We start from the raw sequence: 18,413 nt of genomic DNA, 5'->3' as shown, positions 1-18,413 counted from the left end.
AACTATTTGCATGCAACAAGTTATTTGTTCACTTATTTACAATAAATGGTTGGAAATCAAGAAAAGTGAGTCTTCCTTTTGGATGCTGGATTGGTGTAGCTAACTGTTTAATAATGCATGGAATATGTGTTTTGAGAAAAGTATATCCTCAATTAGAAAGCTTGCTGAAGGAAGATGACTACACAATGTTCAGAACCCCTGATTTCCTGCTGCAGATTTTTCAAGATACTACGGCAAGAAAGATGAAATTCTGTAACCAAGTCTCAAAACTCTATAGCAATTCAGCTCATTTGCATACATTTGAATTATTTTGCATATTTAAGTATGTAAGTTTGTTTCACATAAAAGAATCCCAATTTGTTTTATGCCTGACTATTTTGTTCTTTTTAGAGTTTTATAGGAGACACATTTCAATTATCAATGTGATCAAATTTGCAAATTAAAACTATTCAAGGTTGTTAAAACACGTGCGGACTGTGAAATATTGCAGGAAGACCTTAGGAAATTGGAAGACTGGGTGTCAAAATGGCAGATGAAATTTAATGTGGACAAATGCAAGGTGATGCACATTGAATTGGAGTATAAAAAATCTAATCCAGAAGCAGGAACAACAAACTTTCACCACAAGGGGTCAAATCGATCCGGTACTTTTCTGGCAACAGTTCTATGCGAATGATTGGTCCACCTTAACTGATTCCAATCAATACCTTTTAAATTGGGACAACAGATGTAAACACGTACTGGATGCAATAGCACCATTACAAATAAAAACATCTCGAAGACAAAATTCACTCCCTTGGTTCAGCGATGAACTGAAAAAAACTAAAAACTCAAACAAGAAGACTTGAAAGCGCATGGAACAAAATGAAAAATGAACAAATGTTCTCTGCATGGAAATTAATGCTAAGGAAATACAAATTCGCCATCAGACAGACTAAAAGGTCATTCTACAAATCCAAAATTGGACCAAATTACAATGATTTACATAAACTATACAAAACTGTCCATAATCTATTAGATGTTACACCGGTCACTTTAGTCAACTCTGAAAGCCCATCAGCGAATGATCTAGCCACTTACTTCAATCAAAAAAATCAAAAATTAAGATCCACCCTACCAACCAACTCCTCTAATTACGAAACTTTCATGGATTACTTAGACCCAACTACCGACGAATATCCTGCTGACCGAATATGGATAAACTTCAACTCCCTTACTGAGGATACAGTCACCCAAACAATCTACAGATTTACTAAATCACATTGTAAATTGGATATTTGCCCTAGCCATCTTATAAAATTTGCTCCTCGGCGTTTCTTCACCGATCTTACCACCTATTTAAACCACATGTTCCAACATGGTTACTTTCCTGATGATAAAGGTAATATATTACTTACTCCAATCCCCAAAGATCAAAAGAAAAAACTAAATGACATAACTATCGTCCAGCTGCATCCATCCCTCTCGTAGTCAAATTGATGGAAAGCCTAGTTACTAAGCAACTTAATGATTACTTGAGTAAATTCTCAATATTACATGTATCCCAATCCGGATTTCGTGCCAATCACAGCACTGAAACAGTTCTTATTACACTTCTAACTAAATTCAAACAAATTATCGCACCTGGCAATAACGTTCTACTCCTCCAATTCGACATGTCTAGTGCGTTTGACATGGTTAACCATAGTGTTCTATTAAACATCCTCGAATACTTTGGACTACGTGGAAACGTATTGAATTGGTTCCACAAATTCCTAACTGTAAGATCTTATCAAGTAATATCCAAGTCGACTATATCCTCACCATGGAGACCTGGATGTGGAGTACCTCAAGGCTCACCGCTTTCACCAGTTCTTTTAGTTTAATGATGTTAACATTAGCCAAATTATTATCCAATCAAGGCCTAAATCCATATATTTACACGGACGATATCACAATATACATTCCATTTAAGAGCAGCATATCAGAAATCACAGATAAAATTCATACCAGTTTCCAAACTATGAACTCATGGGCGGATGCCTTCCTACTTAAACTCAATGCAGAAAAAACCCAATGTCTTATGTTATCATCGCAGTTTAATGAGACTAATTACACTAATATAAACACACCATCCCACGCTCTCTCTATTGCAAACAACTTGAAACTCCTAGGACAGTGATGGGCAACCTTTTGAGCTTGGTGTGTCAAAATTCGCCAAAAAAACCGAGCATAACTTGGGTGGTGTGTCACTTCGAGAAAAAAACCATAATTTCGCGATATTTATAGTTTAAATAACAAAAATGTATAATTGTAATATATAACTGTATTTAATAAACCAAAACCTATTTATTTAACTTACCTGCTTAGTGACTTCTTTGTTCATCTGTCAGTCGGTTTCTTTTGTTGGTCTTGATATTATTTAACTTGTGTGGGGTGCCGTGAACTAAGATACAGTGGGGGAAATAAGTATTTGATCCCTTGCTGATTTTGTAAGTTTGCCCACTGACAAAGACATGAGCAGCCCATAATTGAAGGGTAGGTTATTGGTAACAGTGAGAGATAGCACATCACAAATTAAATCCGGAAAATCACATTGTGGAAAGTATATGAATTTATTTGCATTCTGCAGAGGGAAATAAGTATTTAATCCCTCTGGCAAACAAGACCTAATACTTGGTGGCAAAACCCTTGTTGGCAAGCACAGCGGTCAGACGTCTTCTGTAGTTGATGATGAGGTTTGCACACATGTCAGGAGGAATTTTGGTCCACTCCTCTTTGCAGATCATCTCTAAATCATTAAGAGTTTCTGGGCTGTCGCTTGGCAACTCGCAGCTTCAGCTCCCTCCATAAGTTTTCAATGGGATTAAGGTCTGGTGACTGGCTAGGCCACTCCATGACCCTAATGTGCTTCTTCCTGAGCCACTCCTTTGTTGCCTTGGCTGTATGTTTTGGGTCATTGTCGTGCTGGAAGACCCAGCCACGACCCATTTTTAAGGCCCTGGCGGAGGGAAGGAGGTTGTCACTCAGAATTGTACGGTACATGGCCCCATCCATTCTCCCATTGATGCGGTGAAGTAGTCCTGTGCCCTTAGCAGAGAAACACCCCCAAAACATAACATTTCCACCTCCATGCTTGACAGTGGGGACGGTGTTCTTTGGGTCATAGGCAGCATTCTCTTCCTCCAAACACGGCGAGTTGAGTTCATGCCAAAGAGCTCAATTTTTGTCTCATCTGACCACAGCACCTTCTCCAATCACTCTCGGCATCATCCAGGTGTTCACTGGCAAACTTCAGACGGGCCGTCACATGTGCCTTCCGGAGCAGGGGGACCTTGCGGGCACTGCAGGATTGCAATCCGTTATGTCGTAATGTGTTACCAATGGTTTTCGTGTGACAGTGGTCCCAGCTGCCCTTGAGATCATTGACAAGTTCCCCCCTTGTAGTTGTAGGCTGATTTCTAACCTTCCTCATGATCAAGGATACCCCACGAGGTGAGATTTTGTGTGGAGCCCCAGATCTTGTCGATTGACAGTCATTTTGTACTTCTTCCATTTTCTTACTATGGCACCAACAGTTGTCTCCTTCTCGCCCAGCGTCTTACTGATGGTTTTGTAGCCCATTCCAGCCTTGTGCAGGTGTATGATCTTGTCCCTGACATCCTTAGACAGCTCCTTGCTCTTGGCCATTTTGTAGAGGTTAGAGTCTGACTGATTCACTGAGTCTGTGGACAGGTGTCTTTCATACAGGTGACCATTGCCGACAGCTGTCTGTCATGCAGGTAACGAGTTGATTTGGAGCATCTACCTGGTCTGTAGGGGCCAGATCTCTTACTGGTTGGTGGGGGATCAAATACTTATTTCCCTCTGCAGAATGCAAATAAATTCATATACTTTCCACAATGTGATTTTCCGGATTTAATTTGTGATGTGCTATCTCTCACTGTTACCAATAACCTACCCTTCAATTATGGGCTGCTCATGTCTTTGTCAGTGGGCAAACTTACAAAATCAGCAAGGGATCAAATACTTATTTCCCCCACTGTAAGTGAGGGGGAGGGGGAATTCTTTAACTAATCTGCCTATTAGTGACTTTTTTGTTGCTGAATTTCATTGGCTAAATCTTCAATTGAAGGTTGGTATTTTGTACACTTCAAGCCCAAGCAAGCACTACTAACTTCATCTTTCAATCTGTTTCTTTTGTTGGTTTTGATATTATTTAACGCTGAGAATAAGGTTTCACAAAACTACGTAGAGGGAAAAATTGTGAGTAAAGCCATTGCTATATTTTTCAGGGTGCTAAAAGTGTCTGGTAATCGGATCCAGGCACTCCAAATTTCCTGGTAACTCAGATATTCTCTTAATAATTGCATCTTTATTCTGCATATCGTGAAATAGAACTGGTGCACATCTTAGGAGAGTTTCTTTAATAAATTCTCCCTCACTGAGTGCTTTTCCATGCTGAGCTATGGAGTGAGCAATGCTCAAACTTGCAGATGTTAAATTTGTAGAACCTTTTACAAATTTAAGGATGGACTTAGATTGGCTCTTATAAAAGTGTAGCTGCCTGGAAATGTATTCCTTCCTTTCATCCTCACTTTTTTTCAAGAGCTGGGAATGATTAGTTTCAAAATGTCTATTTATATTCCACGTTCTGCTTACTACCGTTTCAGTACATAGAACGCAAAATGATCTGCCATTTTTTTCTATAATGGCCATACATCTCGGTCCATGTCTCTTGAAGGGTCGGCTACTGCTACTACCACTTCCTTTACTTAACCTTGGTTTTTTATTTTTTTGGGTTCTCCATCAGGGGGGCAGTGACAGAAGATAGAATTATAGATAGCCTGTTAGCCCTGCAGGCAATTAGGGGTTAACTAGCCTAACTGACCACCTTATGTAAATTAAGATTGCTGCGCTATTTCTAATGGCGGGAACGGCACCCATAGCACATGCCCTCGCCTCTCCCAGCCTCTCCCTCACCTATCTCAGCAATGATGGTCAATTAGAAATCCACGACACCCCCAGAACAGTAGATTGGATGATGGTTGCTGTGGTTATGTGGTAATGGCGATCCACAGGGTCCCCCAGAGATGCGTCCCCCACGGCATTCCGCTGCTCTCTGCTCCGCCGGCCGGAAGTGAGGTCAAAGATCCCCTAACGGCCGTGCAGGAGCCGGGGCAGAGGGAGCAGCAGGGAGGGAACAAGCGAGGACTCGGAGGGAGCCAATAGGAGCGCACACGGCACCCCCCCCAGCGGGTAAACATGCACCGGGGGGGGGGGTGATTTCGCCGGGGGGGGGGGAGGTCGCGCTGCACCTGGGGGGGGGGACGCATCGGCGATCCGCCCCGGGGAACGCCGCTGCTTCTCTGTATGCGGCCACATGCGGCCGCGTGTCACCGAAAATGGCTAAGCGTGTCAGTACTGACACGCGTGTCATAGGTTCGCCATCATGGTCCTAGGAGTTACTATTGATCAAAATCTTACCCTTGACAACCATGTGAACAATGTGACAAAGAAAATGTTTTTTGCAATGTGGAAGCTGAAGAGTGAAACCTTTTTTCCCAAGGGAAGTATTTCATAAGCTGGTGCAATCATTGGTATTAAGCCACCTGGATTACTGTAACTCCATTTTCGTAGGATGCAAGGAAAAAATTATTAAGAAACTTCAGACTGCACAGAATACTGCAGCTAGACGCATATTCGGTAAGGCGAAATATGAGAGCGCCAACCCCTACAGAAACTTGCATTGGCTTCCACTAAAGGATCGTATTTCCTTCAAAATTTGCACCTTGACCCACAAAATCATCCATGGAGAAGCTCCTTCATACACGTCAGACCTAATTGACTTACCGGAATGAAACATCAACAGTTCGTCGCATACCTTCCTGAACCTCCACTAACCTAATTGTAGAGGACTCAAATAGAAATCAATACATGCATCTACCTTCACATACCTCTGCACAAAAGCATGGAACAAACTACCAAACACTATAAAAATAACACGTAACTGTTGCGTTCTCGAGGACCTTGGCATTCTGTCAGGCTTCTTCCCCAGGAGCACTGGGTTCATGAGTCCTTGGACCACTACTGTGGAGCAGCAGTGGCAGGCAAGGTCACCTCAAGGTAGAGATGAGGCAAGACTGGACTGGAACCCCAGACTGGAGTTCTGCACAGGAATACACAGGACTGGAACGCACCGGACGGGTGCGCACTGGAGTGGAGCCCGCTGGACTGGAACACATGGGAGTGGAGTCCACTGGACTGGAACCCACAGGAGTGGAGCCCACTGGACTGGAACCCACGGGAGTGGAGCCCACTGGACTGGAACACACTGGAGTGGAGCCTGCTGGACAGGAACACACTGGACCTAGGCTTCATCTACGCTTAGCCACAGCTCCCCAAGGGTTGAGCCCTCAGGTTCGGGCGGCCGGCAGGGCTTACAGGAAAATCGGAACTGGAACAACAGGAGTCAGTATACAGAAGTGCCCCCAGGCACCTAGGCGAAAGCAAGGCCGACAGGCAGGGAATGTCCAGGTTCCGGCAATAGTCAGGACTGACCGCAGGCAGAGAATATTCAGGTCCAGGCAGTAGGCAGGTCAGACAGCGGGCAGAGAGTAGTCAGATTCAGGCAATGGTCAGGTCAATGAACAAGCAGAGAATATCTGGGTACAGGCAGTGGTCAGGTCAAGGAGCAAGACTATGGCTGGAGCTCCAGTAACAAGGAGTACTGGCAACAGACAGAACTAGGGCTGAAGCTCCAGAAGCAAAAGAAAACCCACACGGGAAAACCAGAAAGCTAAACACAAGAAGACTAGTAAGCTGTACACAAGCTAACAGGAAAGCTATGCCCAAGCTAACCAGTCATACGCTAGAAACTCACACTAAGCAAACACCGGAGAACTAGTAAAGCTGTACACAGGCTAACAAGCAAAGCTGTGCCCAAGCTAACTAGTCATACACTAGGAACTCACACTAAGCAAACACCGGAGAACTAGTAAAGCTGTACACAGGCTAACAAGCAAAGCTGTGCCCAAGCTAACTAGCCATACGCTAGGAACTCACACAGAACTGGACAATGTAGCAGTGCACAGAGCACTCTAACATACCAGGGACCTTAGACGATGCAAAGGCAAAGGCTGCAGTCTCTAAGTGCTTAATAAAGCCCTTCAACACCAGAGGCGCAGCTGCAGCAATCTCTAAGTAACTATGGAGGCTGTTCAGGCACAAACCATAGAGCAGGCAGAAAGCACAGTGAAACACAGAGAGGCTTCCCACACCCAGGTGTAGTGTAGTGAAGCAATTAGAGTCATGCTGGAAGCAGCCAGCACAGAGAGAGAGAGAATGAGAGAGAGAGAGAGAGAGAGAGAGAGAGAGAGAGCTAACCCAGGCAACACCCACAGGTGAAGCAATTAGTGTCATGCGGCTGGATGCAGCCAGCACAGAGAGCCAGAGCTAGCTCAGAAAGGACAGACAGAAGAAACAGGAGCCAGCTAGGAAGCTGACCCCCAGGAACAAGGTAAGTCTGAGGATGGTCACGGCCACAGACGTGACAGTAACTTAACAAACGTCAGGAAATTACTGAAAACATACTTGTTTGAAAAAACTTACAATAAGAATCCTCCTTAGAACTTGATTATTCTATATCTAAACCAACACCTACTATTCCCTCTAAACTGATTATATTAGCCATATTATCATATTTTTTCTTTTTCATTATGTGTTATGTAAATTATTCCACAGACATATCTTCCTCAATTCTTACATAGTAATATGTTAATTTAGAACAAACCTCTCATTCTGTTCATAACTATATCTTTTGCAATATAATGTAAGCCACATTGAGCCTGCAAATAGGTGGGAAAATGTGGGGTACAAATGTAGCAAATAAATAAATAAATTGGAAAGAATAATCCGAATCACAGTTACCTGATATTAGGGTCCACCTTAGGGGTCAGCACTCAAGAAAAAGATCTGAGTGTCATTGTAGATAATACGCTGAAATCTTCTATTCAGTGTGTGGCGGCGACCAAAAAAGCAAACAGGATGCTAGGAATTATTAGGAAAGGGAAGGTGAATAAGACCAAAAATATCGCTCCATGGTGCATCCGCACCTTGAGTATTTTGTTCAGTTCTGGTCGCCGTATCTCATAAAAGATGTAGCGGAATTAGAGAAGGTTCAAAGAAGAGTGACTAAAATGGTAAAGGGAATGGAACTCCTCTCGTATGAGGAAAGACTAAAGAGGTTAGGGCTCTTCAGCTTGGAAAAGAGACGGCTGAGGGGAGATATGATTGAGGTCTACAAAATCCTGAGTGGTGTAGAACAAGTAGAAGTAAATCGATTTTTTGCTCATTCCAAAAGTACAAAGACTAGAGGAAGTTACATGGAAATACTTTAAAAACAAATAGGAGGAAATATTTTTTCACTCAACGAATAGCTCTGGAACTCTTTGCCAGAGGAGGTGGTAACAGCAGTTAGCGTATCTGGGTTTAAAAAAGGTTTGGACAAATTCCTGGAGGAAAAGTCCATATTCTGCTATTGAGACAGACATAGGGAGCAACTGCTTGCCCTGGGATTTTGTAGTATGGAGTGTTGCAACAACTTGGGTTTCTGCCAGGTACTTGTCACCTGGCTTAGCCACTGTTTGGAAAACAGAATACTGGGCTAGATGGACCATTGATCTGACCCATTATGGCTACTCTTATGATCTTATGAAAGACGACTGAGGTGCATCTTCAGCTTAATGTTGTTTTTGTCTTTATGTATGCATCTCTTTATGTCATGTTTTAAGTAATCTGCCTTGTATAATAATAATCATCAAAGATGAGATATCAAATAAATAAGGGAAAGAGCGAAGATCAGTGAAGGGTTGGCAGAAACAAATGGAGGATGGGGGTGACAAAAGGATGGAGATCAGGATGTGCCAGAATAGATGGAAAAGGAAATTCTGGAATATTGGGAATGGGCAGTTTTATGGTCCTTCCTGTGAGTGAGGAATGACAGGCGTAAGATCCAGTTAGGCAGTTCATGCTTCTACCAGCAAAAGGCACCTCCAAGACAAGCTGGTTTGTCCACCTAAGCTTAATGATTCATACTTCCTGCTGGTGTTCAACTTTCTTCTGTTTAGACGATATATATTCCCAGTTCTCTATCCTACTAATTTCCAGAATTTGATCATTGTCCACATCTGACTTCTGCTGAGTCCAGTTTCCTGCACTCACTTGTTGGAGAAGATCCACAGCTCAGTTCTGTGAAGTTCTGCTGGCTACCACCATTTGAAGGCCCAAGCAGGTAGAAGACAACATCTTTTCTAGCTTTATCCTCCTCTCGGATTCAGTACCATGATACCAGGCCCTCTACCACTGTCCCTTACTCTCACCCACTGCCCCTTCTCTCTCCCAACTCCTGCTTGCATTCCCAGCACATCTTGTCTACTACCTGCTCTTACTGTCTCATATGTTTCTCCATTTTCTGAGGACAAGATAAAATATGGCTCCAGCAGACACAGCAGACTGATTGCTCCCACTGGAACTGGCAGGATAAGGATGGCTGGCCTGCATTATGGTGATTAAGTAGGCCCAGGTCTCAACAGGACCACTGTCATACTAATGTCATATTGGATGGTTGGGGGAGGGGGTGGTCCCTTAGTAATTACACAACCAATGGAAGAAGGCTCTTTAGGAGCCCACTTCACCAGTAGAACAAAAGGAACAGAATAGCACATTGGCACCTCTTGGCCTAACACCCATCTTTCCCACCCCTTCCAATGGCTCTGGTCCCTGGAAGCCTTCTGTTGTCCCTTTGCCTTCATCCGCTGGTTGAAGCTGAAGTGAAATGGTGAGAAATGGCAGAATATAAGATCCAATTTGAGGTTTGCACCCTGTGAACTTGTAGTTTTCCTTTACATACTAAACACACATTCCAGATTGCTTTCATTTTCATTAATAAAGTTTCTTCTGTTTACTCTGAAGAGTTGCCATGGTGAGCCTTGTAAGAGACAGAAAGGAAAGTGCCAAGGCTGAGTCACAGGAGATTCCAAGGGAAACCCTTCATGGGCGGAGACAGGGCCCTGCACCCTCAACATAAAACATCTGGGGTAGCTCAGCTGGAGTGCTGCCAGACTGGAACTCCCTGATTCAGTGAAAAACCTCAAAGACAAACCACTGCCAAAAATAAGACTCCAGGAAGGGAAAATTGCTTTCAAAGAAGTGAACTGAGTATCTTCTGTTTTTTATTTTAGACTAAGTGAAAACATATTTTGTTTTCTCCTGGTTCTTTTTGTGAGCTGTGCATAGTTTTCAGGAAACTCGCCACAATGTACTCTAGTCTTCCACCTACTGTTCCCCTTCCTCAGCATCACTGAGTGAAATAGCAAGAGGCTCTGCTTGGGCCGATGCTCAGTACTCCTGCGGTAAGCCAACAATGCAGAAACCATTTCACTGGAACAGCGCAAAAACCTAGCTCACCAATGGTCAAAGGAAATGGTATTCAAATTATATGTGTACTGTAAAAGTGAAAGCAGGGGGGGGGGACATGCTTGGTGCATGTGCAGAAGAGTTTTGCAGTAAGCTCAGTTCCTTTTACATTACATTTGAGCTTATATCCCGCTAACACCTTTTCAGTTCTAAGCAGTTTACAAACTTCTTATAGGGATATAGAGATCAGAATATTCCTTTGAGAATTACAATGGTTGCTTTGGAGATAGGCCGAAATCTAACTGTAATACAATTTCTTAAATAAGAAAAGTTTTTATCTTCTTTCGGAACATGAGATATGATTGTTTAGGAGAAAACATTCCGGGAATGTCTTTCTAAAGTATGGCTGCTTGAATGGCAAGAGATTTATCAAAGAGTGCAAGTCTCTTCTTGCCCTTAGATGAGAGGACAGTGAAAAATTTGGCAGCTTCTTGTCTCCTAGTTCCAGTTGAGGTTGCAAAGCAGAAATGAGCTAGCAAGATAGCTGGGGATCAGATCGTGCAGTGTTTTAAAAAGGAAGCATGCCAAGAATGTAGCTTCCTGGGTTTGGAAGTGCAATTATGATGGTAGTCTAGGAGTGTCATTAGTCGGATTCAAACATGCCTGAAGGGTGGTGGGGGGAGGGGATTTAAATGTTAATTGTAAGGGGACGTAAAGGGAGGAGGAGGCTGATTTAGGTGCTAGTTGTATTTGTGATGGGGAGTATGGGGGGACATTGGGAGGGGGACATGGCATACTGTTTAGAAAGCCTAGTTTGGTTGGCTCCCGTCTGTTTGGAAAGAGTTGTGCATCCTGTGGAAATTGATACAACATACTGCGGATTAATGTATACTCTGCTGAGTCTCCCATAAAATTTGTTTAAGTCTATACAGAGGGTATGGAGGTTTGATAGGAGGGAGGGGTATTACGATTGTTTAAAGATTGGTGACAATTTCTCATTGTCGCTGTTTAATTTACTCAATGGGGTTTTTTTCTCTTTTTTTGGAGAGCACATGTTAAGTTGTTCGTATGTTTATTATGACTTGTCATCAATAAAAATTGTTGAAACTAAAGTGAGAGGGAGGGATGGGGTTTGAGTCTGAGTTGAGGGAGGGAAGAAATGTTACAAATTGTGATAATGTCACCATTCTGTCGCATGCAGAAGGATATGTTAACAATTTTTCTTTTTGTTGTATATTGAACATGTTGATTGTTTACATTGATGAATCGTCAATAAAAATTGTTGAAACTAAAAAGGAAGCTGGCCAATTTGAAAAACACTCTAACCTCAATGGGGAGCCAGTGTAGTTTGATGTAAAAAGGGGAGACACTGTTGAATTTTGATGGTCTGAAAATTAGTCTGATTGCCGTATTCCCCTGAGACATTTATTTAAGCAGCTGTATATCAAGCCAAATTAACGAACATGGCAAATTCCTAATATACACATGTTGCTTTACTTACAATTGAAGCATTATTGTGACATATTTTGTAGGAAAGATGAGCAATATTTAAAAGTGGAAAAAACAGATGAAGACTCAGAGTTCTTACCACGAGTATTTAATAAATTATCCATTTGGTATAACGATGGCTAGTGGAGAGAGCAGATTTTGATCATGAAATTTTAATTCAAACTTGGTCAGACAAAGAGGGGCATAATCGAACAGGGCACCCAAGTTTTCCTGAGGGCATCCTCGCAGGATGTCCCCGCGAAGGGGCAGGGAAGGAAACATTATGTTCTTACCTGATCATTTTCTTTCCTTTGATCATACCAGACCAGTCCAGACTAGTGGGTTGTGACAATCTACCAGTGGAAGGAGACAGAGAAAATAGTTCCAAGCAAACCACCCCTTAAGGGTATCGTGCAGCCTGGAATGTTCAGTATTTCAAAATAGCCAAGCAATGGTGCTCTGAAGTCTAGAAGAAAACACAGTCAATGCCAAACAGGCAAACTCTTGGAGCCAATATGCAGAACCTTACTGTTCCTGCTTGGCCAAAGGCAACTGCAACCTCCCCTCACAGTAAAGTAAGCAGGAGGGAATAGTCCATACTGAGCTTGCTCAAGCACATAGAGATCTACCCCTGAATCTGGGTAAAGAACTCCGTGATGTCAAGTAACAGGAGTCATACAGAGCTGGCACAACAACAAGTGGCAGGAGATTGAATAGAGAAGATGAAGTAGGCAGTGCTGTAGGACATCCCTGCGTATTGAAGCATCGTGCAACAGCCAGGAATACCTAAAGTAAACAACACTCTGACAGACTTTAGCCAGGGAGGGCATCTGGACTGGTCTGGTATGATTAAAGGAAAGAAAATTATCAGGTAAGAACATAATTTTTCCTTCCTTATCATCTGTACCAGACCAGTCCAGACTAATGGGATTTAGCAAATCAGTTTCCCAAAGAGGGGGGGGAGAAACTAATGGGATGTAGCAAATCAGTTTCCCAAAGAGGGGGGGTGGAGAAAAGAAGAATGCAGAAGGTTGAAAAATCAACCAAGCTATACATACAGCCAAAAACTGATTAGCAGAAAAGGATTTGAATATCCGAACCACCAGGCTACCAAAATGGAACAGAGTTAGACACTAGAAAAGGAACTGAAGCCGTAGGATGTAAAACAAACATCCTGAACAAAAGAAAAATTGTGTACCCCTGTTCCAAGAGTAGTAAAAGAAGCAGCAAAGGATACTCATGCCAAAGGACCCTCCTTGGAAGGAAGGCAACAGTCATATCCGAGCAACGAGAAGAACTGTCACTCCTAGACTAGGATCCACTTCTCCGACCCTGGCAGGACAAAGACTAACTCCCAAACCTGCCGGTCTGCCTTGAGTCCAAGATGGTCGGATGAAGCAACCCTAACAAGTACTAGGAGCATAGGCGCCCCGTATAAGAAGTTTGGGGAGGCTAAGCCTCCCCACCCCAATCTTGACGTTCCCCTGGCTGCTGCCCTCACAAATGCAGGGCTTGCGCAGCAGCCAGGGAGCTCTCCTACTGTACCTCCTTCCTTTCTGCTCTCCCCGACCGGCAGCCCTCCTTGCCAACCACTGCACGTAACCCCCACCCCCCGCCAGGGCCCACCCAACATCCCCTCGCAATTTGCCTGCCCTAGTTTTAATTGTGTCTTCCCCGTCGGCGCTGCCTCGGTCCCTCCCTGCAGCATTCTTGTCTTCACCCATCGCCATCAGCACTGCCATTCATTCTCACAGGCAGCCTCGCTCCCGCTCCCCTTTGCCGCGTCCACTCCTCCGGCTCTCTTTGATGCACTTCCTGTTAAACAGGAAGTGCACCAGAGAGAGCCAGAGGACGCGGCAAAGGGGAGCGGGAACAGAGCTGCCTGTGAGAATGAATGGCAGCGCTGACGGGTACGGGTACGGGTGAAGACAAGAATGCTGCAGGGAGTCAGGGACCAAAGCAGCGCCGGCGGGGAAGACCGAGGCAGCATGCTGGCTGGTGGCAGGGAGTCAGGGAGAGACAGGAGCACTGTTGGGGTGATGGGGTAATGCTAGGTAGAGGTGAGAGAGGGAGGTGGGAAATGTTGTGGGGGGAGATGCATGGGGAGAGAGAGGGAGAAATGCTGGAGGGAGGGACAGATGCACAGCAAGAGAAAAAGGGAAAGTGAACATGGAAGTGGGAGGGAGGGAGGGAGACAGAGAGAGAGATGCTGTATGGGGATGGGAGCAGAGGCGTAGCCAGGTTTTGATCTCAGGGGGAGCAGACTTTTATAAAATAGGCGCCGGTCGGTGTCAGTTACACAACAGTGTCTGTGTTGTTGCTCAGGGGCTGTAGCGGGCACTGATTAATACAGGTTGTCTCTGTTGCGTCCTGCCTACAAGGAAACAGTAAGTTACATCAAGAGGCAGGACGCAGAAAAGATCCCTGGACTGGCCAGAGCAGGTAACTTGTCTTCTTAACGACAAAGTAAAAATATTCAAATCGTGACCATCACCTCAGGAATAGTACACACATTCCTTCCACTGCTAGACACCTTGTTTAAATCAGATGGGCGTTTGTGTGTTGATTCTACAGGATGTGAAGAACACTAGTCCTGAACATTTTTATTTTAGGTGACAAGGGCCCTTGCCCCAGAGCCTACTTTCAAATAGGGCTAGACATTTTGTGAAATAACACAAACCCCTGCAAAAAGACACCCAAAACCTATACTGAAAACTTACTACACCATAAGAGCCCTAATCCACCTACAAAAAAGACAATGCTATAAATATTACAGTGGGACCTAGAGAAGTGTTTCCCTATTGGTCCTGGAGTACCCCCTTGCCATTCAGGTTATCCACAATGAATCTGCATGAAAAAGATTGCATGTAATGGAGGCAATATATACAAATCAATGTCATGCATATTTACTGTGGATATCCTGAAATCCTGACTGGCAAGGGGGTACTCCAGGACCAACTTGGGAAACACTGCTCTAGAACACAAAACTTGCCACACCATAACAGCCCTAACCTACCTTTGAACAGACAGTGCTATATATATTACACTGGGCTCTAGAGCACCAATTAACCTACTATTGGGAAACTGGAACAAGCTGCACTGTTACACATTCCTACACAGATGCTACGTGCTAGCAGAATCCTTCACCTCAGACACACATGCTGAACATGGACAGATCCTCATCTATATAACATAAGAGTAGTCATGCTGGGTCAAACCAATGGTCCATCTAGCCGAGTATCCTGTTTACAACAGTGGCCAACCCAGGTCACAAGTACCTGGCAGAAACCCAAATTGTGACAATATTCCAATCTAATACAGAATAGGGAGCCACAAAAACAAAAAAAAAACAAAACAAAAGAAACCACCACCAGCAACAAAAATTGAAATAGAGAACCCCCTCCTCTCTGCCTAAGGAAGCCAGACTCTATAAATAGTGCAATACTGGTAAAAAAAAAAAAAAAAAGAAACAGAAATGCATTTTCTCCTGTACTTTGCAAAATAAAAATACAAAAAATGTACATTTTACAAAGCAGGTACATCTCAGTCCTTTCAAAGTATTAAATAAAAATATTTTTTCTACCTTTGTTGTCTGGGAATTTGGCGGAGCCCAGTCTTTTTTTCCATGTCCATGAGTCAACCTTACAAATTCTTTTCTAGGTTGGCCTTTCCATTTCTTCTTTCGCCTCTTGTCTTTTCTTTTCCTTCTCTATATCTGTTTGGCACTGATCTTTTGTTTTATGTCCCCACTATCAACAGCTGAGATTTTTCAACCAGTCCTAGTGTGAACTCACATCCCAAATTCATGTGGGATTTGCAGTCCCTGATTCTACCCATCAAAATCTGTGCTGCAGTACATCCAAAATGACTTAAGAAAATGCACTCAGACCCCTGCAGGGTTGTTAATTTGAAGGTATCGGAGATGTGCATTTTCAAATACTGTCATATTCCTAATATCAAATCTATATTAATAAATCCCACCTTGAACATTCTGAAGCTCTCTCCAAGGCAGAAAGCACAAAATCCTGTAGTCTTCATAGGCTAGGACCAGTCACCCTCACTCATAGACCCGCCCTCAGCCACGCCCCATCTGTACATAAGACGCTACCCTCAACATTCTGAAGACAACCTGCTGAAGCCATCTGCAAAATCCCTAAACAGTTCGTAAGTTCAGGGTGGTGAAGCCATCCAACTCACCATGTCTCTCTGCCCCGCCCTCGAGGGCGGAACACAGAGAGTAAAGGGATCCATAAAGGCACCCCTACCAACTGGCAACCCCCTCCAACAAACAACGACCCAGGCAGGGGGAGTGTTTTCGTACTCCTCCCCCTGCCTAGGAATTGCTACAGACTGCTGGCAAACTCCCCAACCAAACGACCACAAAAGCCACCCGCAACCCCCCCCCCCACACACAAACACACACACACACACACACACACATACACACACACACATAAACACACACACAAACACACACACAAATGCAACACACACACATAATCACACACTCACAAACACACATGCAAACACACGCAAACACACACAAACACACACACAAACGCGCACACACACAAACACACACACAAACGCACACACACATAAACACACACAAACACACACACAGAAACACAAACACACAAACGCAAAACGCACACACACGCACATACACACACGCAAACACACACACACACACACACAAACACACACACACAAACACACAAACAAACACACACACACATACAAACACAAACAAACACACACACATACACACACACGCACAAACACACAAACAGCCTTAACGGTGCACCTCTAAGTGCCCCCCCCCCGCCGCATCGCCACAACAACCCTTGCAACGGGGCATCAGAAAGCCCCTACCCCCTTCCCTCCTCGCCGCATCACCCAACCCCTTCCCCGCCGCTTCACCAAGCCCCTCCCCCCCACATCGATCACCTCACCACCCGCGACCGCTAATACAAACTCTGTCCGGCAGCTGCTGCTGCTTCTATTCAGCAGCAGCAGCCCGTACATAAAGAAAACAAACAAAAAACAACCTCCTAAAACGCACCTCCGTGGAGAACCATCTCACATTGGCTGACGTCTCTGCAGCCGCTCCTCCTCTCCCCTCAACGTCAGTGCCCCTGCCGGAAGACCCCGGAGAAACGCCGAGACGTCAGAGGGGAGAGGAGGAGCACATGCTGAGACTTCAGCCAATGTGAGATGCTTCTCAATGGAGGTGCGTTTTAGGAGGATTTTTTTTTTTTTGGTTTCTTATGTACGGGCTGCTGCTGCTGAATAGCAGAAGCAGCAGCCGCCGGACACAGTTTGTATTAGCGGTCGCGGGTGGCGAGGGGGTTGATGAGGGGGGAGGGGCTTGGTGATGTGCCATGGTGGGGGGGGTCGGGTGATGAGCGAAGGGGGGGACAAGGGGCTTTCTTTGGGTGCTGCGCCGGCTGGGGGGGGAAGTGGGGGGCTCGCTGGACATGGGTGGCTGGAAGGAAGCAGGGGGAGGGGAGGGGGGGGGTCGCTGCACATGGGTGGCTGCAGGGGGGGCAGGGAACAGGGAGATAGGGATGGGGCTCCACACACCACATGGGTGCCTGCAAGGGGGGACAGGGGATACAGGACGGAACACTGCAGGGCGGGCAGGGGGCCAGAAGGGTTGGTGGTCATCAGGAGGGACAGGTGGGTCGATGGACATGGCTGGCCACAGGGGAGGAACAGGGAAAAAGGAGAGGAGTGGTCCTCAGACATGGGTGGCTGCACAGGAGAGGAGGGTCGCTGGACATGGGTAGCTGCAGGGGGGACAGGGGAGAGAGGAGGGACGCTGCACATGCGTGCCTGCAGGGGGACAGGAGGGATGCTGACGGGGGGGGGGGGGGCTGAGACCACAGGGGGGGCGGCAGGGGGAGCAGGGGAGACAGGAAGGACGCAGCAGGGGGAGAGGAGGGTGATGGGCATGGGTGGCTGCAGGGGGATGCTGGACATGGGTGGCTGCAGGGGGAACACGGGGAGAGGAGGGTCGCTGCACATGCCTGGCTGCAAGGGGGCAGGGGAGAGGGAGGGGGTTCCTCACACCACACACGCAGTCACTCATTCTCTGTCTGCCACATACACTCTCACTCACACACTCACTGTCTTTGTCCCTCTCTCTCACACAGTGTCACACAGAAACACAAACACTGTCTCTCACACACTCTCTCTCTCGCACAAACACATACACTCTGTCTCTCTCTCTCTCACATTCTCTCTCTGACACACACGCTCCATCTCTCACACACGCTCTTTCTGAAACATACACTCCAAGGAAAACCTTGCTAGCGCCCGTTTCATTTCTAACAGAAATGGGCCTTTTTTACTAGTTGAAAATAAATACCTTTTTCTACTGTTTTCTACTCTTTGACCCTACCTCCTCCCCCTTTCCAGTAGTGCCTTCTCTGTGTCCCTATCGCCTCCCCTTTCCAGTAGTGCCCTGTGTCCCTATCCCCCTCCTTTTCAGTAGAGCACCTATCTCCCCCCTTTTCAGAAGTGCC

The 18,413-nt window shown here is 45.2% G+C and overlaps 1 protein-coding gene across 13 annotated transcripts in view; it reads right to left on the bottom strand.

Annotated features, from left to right (window-relative positions):
• HSD3B7 (hydroxy-delta-5-steroid dehydrogenase, 3 beta- and steroid delta-isomerase 7) overlaps positions 1-18,413 on the bottom strand; it is a 266,144-nt gene that overhangs the window by 20,600 nt on the left and 227,131 nt on the right. The window lies entirely within an intron of this gene.

This window comes from Microcaecilia unicolor, chromosome 7 (genome assembly GCF_901765095.1).
Source record: "Microcaecilia unicolor chromosome 7, aMicUni1.1, whole genome shotgun sequence".
Classification (NCBI taxonomy): Eukaryota; Metazoa; Chordata; class Amphibia; order Gymnophiona; family Siphonopidae; genus Microcaecilia; species Microcaecilia unicolor.
The sequence above is the reverse complement of the archived record's forward strand: the minus strand, read 5'-3'. Positions and strand labels throughout refer to the sequence as shown.